This window comes from Rhineura floridana, chromosome 9, assembly GCF_030035675.1.
Source record: "Rhineura floridana isolate rRhiFlo1 chromosome 9, rRhiFlo1.hap2, whole genome shotgun sequence".
Lineage (NCBI taxonomy): Eukaryota > Metazoa > Chordata > Lepidosauria > Squamata > Rhineuridae > Rhineura > Rhineura floridana.
The window spans coordinates 93,940,560-93,944,984 of NC_084488.1; positions in this window are offsets into that span (position 1 = coordinate 93,940,560).

Sequence of the window (4,425 nt, forward strand, 5' to 3'; positions counted from 1 at the left end):
TATAAGGAAGCACTTACAGAGATTAGTTAAATTATGGAATTGGCTATCACAAAATGTGATTATGGCAATCAACTTGGATGTTTTTAATAGGAGATTAGATAAAATTAATGGAGGATAAGACTATCAAGTAGCTGCAAGTCATGACGCCTATATATAACCTTCAGAATCAGGGGCAGCATACCTCTGAATACCATTTACTGTGGCACAACAGAGGGAGAGGGCTATTGCCCTCATGTCCTATTTGTGGACATAGAGGGTTGGCCACTGTGAGAAACAGGATGTTGGGCTAGATAGCCCTTTGGACTGAATTAGGATTTAGGAGTCTTATGTTCTTATCTCCAGTTTCAGGGAGAAATCTTCCCCAGCCAGTCTACTTGAGATTCTCTGATGATAAATACAAGAGACTGAACCTGGAATCTCACATACACAAAGGGTATGTCCTCTACCCACTGTCACTAGTGGAATGAACCTTTTTTGTTCTTTGCAATTTAATTACATGGTTATTTAGGCTTTTACAAGAAGAGACTGAACCTGGAATCTCACATATACAAAGGATATGTCCTCTGCCCACTGTCACTAGTGGAATAAGCCTTTTATGTTTTTTGCAATTTAATTACATGGTTATTTAGGCTTTTACAAGAAGATTGAAGCCATTGTCAACGGAAGATGCTGGAAAATCTTTGGGTAATAAACGGGTAAGAAAGTAAACATTTCAATGTCTGCAGAAGGCACACATTCAAGACAGTATTTATCAATGAACCCTTTCTGAGGAATCATTGGCTGCAGAAAAGCTCCTATGGGAGGGATCACTGAGGTGGAAATAAGTAATCATATATATATATGGCTGCGTTTTGGACTTTGAACACTGCACCTATGAACTGTTATAAAATTTCTCCCTAGTTACAACTGTAAGATGAGAATAGACCCATGATAAAAGCAACAAAAAGAAATGCAGAAAGCCAAAGGAATAAAAGTGGCACCTACTTGTTGCTTGTTTATTTATTTTATTTATTTATTAAATTTATTAGTCGCCTATCTGGCTGGTTATCCAGCCACTCTGGGCAACGTACAACATAAAAACATACAAATTACATTAGAGCATTAAAAATATCAAACAATAATAATAAAACCTAACCCGCCCCAAAAGCCTGCCTGAAGAGCCAGGTCTTCAAGGCCTGGCAGAAGCTCATCATAGAGGGGGCATGGCGGAGGTCATTTGGGAGGGAATTCCACAGAGTGGGGGGGGCACGATTGAAAAAGCCCTCTCCCTAGTCCTCACCAGTCTAGCTGTTTTAACTGGTGGGATAGACAGAAGGTCTTTTGAGGCTGATCTTGTTGAGCGGCATCGCTGATGATGCTGGAGGCGCTCTTTCAGATAGACTGGGCCAAAACCGTACAGGGTTTTAAAGGTCAAAACCAACACCTTGAATTGGGCCCGGAAAACAACTGGTAACCTGTGCAACTCCTTCAGCATGTCAACCATAGATCAAAGCGGAGTCATTCAGAAACAGCCACACCTCCAGGGTTTGTCACACAAAAATAAGTGTGAAGACAGGCTTGTCATCATGGGGTAGAAAGCTGATGCAGTGAGCAGCCTTTACATGGTTTATGTGCATGGCCTGCCCATTTAGAGGAAGTTGGAAATACAGACTTTGGGCAAGTCTGCCTATTTTCCAGAATGTCATTCAAGTCTAGTACCAAATACTTTCATTTGCAAATTTTCAGAATGTGTTATACTAGCAGGAGAGCTATTTGGGAAGGTTGCCTTACCTCATACGTTTTAAGCTAGGGGTTCTCAAACCTCTTACCTGCAGAGCCCACTTGAGACAACTGAAAATTAGAGGCCTACCAGTCACAAAACGGTGGCAGATGGAGGCAGAATTTGGCATAATCAGCTGGAAACTACTGGCATCATTTTCTACTGATATCTAATCCATCCACTGAATTTGCTAAATTCTTTGCCACCACATTTTCCTTGAGTCAAGGAGTTCCAAAGCTCAGCTTTCCTCCATCTAAGTAGAGATATTTGCTCTGAAGGTATTTTAACAGCTTCCTAATTCTGTGTAGAGATTGCTGATCCAGAGGCTCATAAACAGAGCCTTTCTTTTCCCTCCCCCACCCCACCCCCATTCCACTCAAAATATTTTTACCCATCTCCTGTTCTCCTTTCACACTCAGCATGTACCTTATTCCTCCCATCCCAAACTGTGAGTTTCTTTCATCAGATTCCTTCCTCCCTGGCCCTTTCACATTTACTTCTTCCTCCTATAACAGTTTTCCTTTCTTTTCCTCTTCCTTTCTATTTTCAGATTGTGTATTTATGTATTATTATTAAATATTCACCTTTATCTCATTTTCCAATTGCCTTCAATACCTCCTGTGACCATTTCTCCCTCACCCCACTACCCTGAATTTGTCTCCTGGGATAGCCACCCTTTCTCACCATGCAAGGAGTTGCTGGTGGGGGCACTGGTCTAACCAACAGGCTATGGCATAGCTTGGAGGCAAGGCAAACAAGCGAGGAGGCAGAGGGCAGAGTCTCACACTTGGACCCACCTGAAATTTGCCCAAGGCCCACTCTTGAGTCCTGCCTTGTTTGAGAAATACTGGTTTTAGACCGTATGTGATCAGGGTTACCACCTGGTCAAAGATGGATGGAGGGGAGGCACTCTGCATAGCCAGTTATGCAGAAATCAGGAGGTGAAGCCATTCAATGCATAAAGCTAAGCATTACTTGCTAACTGCTGATCAACTCCTGTCCAATGGAGAGCAGCAGGGGGCAGTCTAAAAGTTGGCAATCCTTTATGATCTATTTTGCTGGCCGGTTGACAGGCCACCCTAACCATCAGAGCAAAAGAAAAGTGAAGGAGATGCTGGTACTCTAGCTGCTATTTGGAGGTGCAGATTTGCTACCCACCAGCAACGGCCATCCATGGGGAAATTATGTACATCTCTTCAATATGTACAGTTGGGGAGTATACCAAATCACTTGCTTAATAAATGCACTGGGAAAGGAACTTTGATCAATACAGAAAAACAAGCAGGGTCTGCAACCCTTGGAGGCTGGTCCTTAAGGGCAAATGGGCCTCCACCCCACCAACCTTTAGTTAAAGTCAGCCTTTAGTGAGCCCGACCTGCCCTGCTTTGTTAATTGCAACCAGTCCAGGGGGTGCCACTACCCATCAGCTTCCCCTTCTGAAGTCTGCTTTGCCTTGGTAGAACTCAGCAGGGAACAGACAATAGAATGAATTGGCTCTGGCTCCACCTACTGTGGGCCTCCCTACCTTCTGCCTTACCAGTCCCAGTGGGCACCAGCCACCAACTGCCTGCAACAAAATCTTGCAGTATGGTGTGCTATTCAGGATTCCAACTGCTTCAGTCCCACGCCACCCCCTCCAACAGTCAAATCAGCCTCTCATGGTCACTGATCATATTAAGGCCTCACTGGCCGTTTTTTGGGTTTCCCACACCAGATACTTTTTTTGTACTTTTACAAACCTTGGGATTCCTTCTAGACTGCCAACACTTCCCTCTAGTTCATGGATGGTGCTGTGTTGGCTAAATGTGTGCTGGCACTCACAGCCTAAACATCAAAAATAGTGGGAATAATGGTCAAGATCATGGGTAAAGGGAAGATCAAGAACTCTTTAGATTTAGTGTGGTTTGTGTCTCTTGGCATGTTACCCTTGATCTGATACTATGGTGCTTTGAGTAAAGAAATCAAGTATTTAACAGGTAAATTATCTTTTGCTTGAAGCCACTGCCACTGCATTTTGAAAGGTTTAGGTGAAAGATGGATTTAATGAATACCCTTTAATGATCCTTAGAGACTTTGCAGAGAATTCAAACAAGGATCCACAATCCCACAAAGAAGTAATACACATTTTTCTTTCTTAAGTAAAAAAAGGAGTCTGTATTTATACATAAACAAAAAACCAAGAGTGTTGTGTATATATGCAGGTGACCAGATTTCCAAAATAAACAGTCAAGAAAGGACTGGATTTTGCTGAGAGCGCCAAATGACCTCAAGAAATTAATGATGCATTTTATTAGCAGAGCTTGCAAACACACATTTCTGAATCTTGATTTAATACTGGGGGAGGGGTCATAGAGAAGCAAATGCAGTATAAAGGAAACATCATACATGTAATTTTCTGTCTTAGAACCACTGTATAACTGCATCTGGAAGAATGTGCATATGTAATCTTCTGGACCGGCTTAGAGATCCGTTGCTTCACTCTCTCCCACTTAAGAAAAAGGGACTTAAAATGGGACTTAAAAATACTTTTCCAGGTTGTGCCAAATCCCTCATGTGCATTTCTCAGTAGCATTTAGTAATCTTATGAACATAAGAGCTTGCTGGATTCAGCCAATGACCCATCTAATCCAGCATCCTGTTCTCTCACAGTGGCCAACCATATGCCT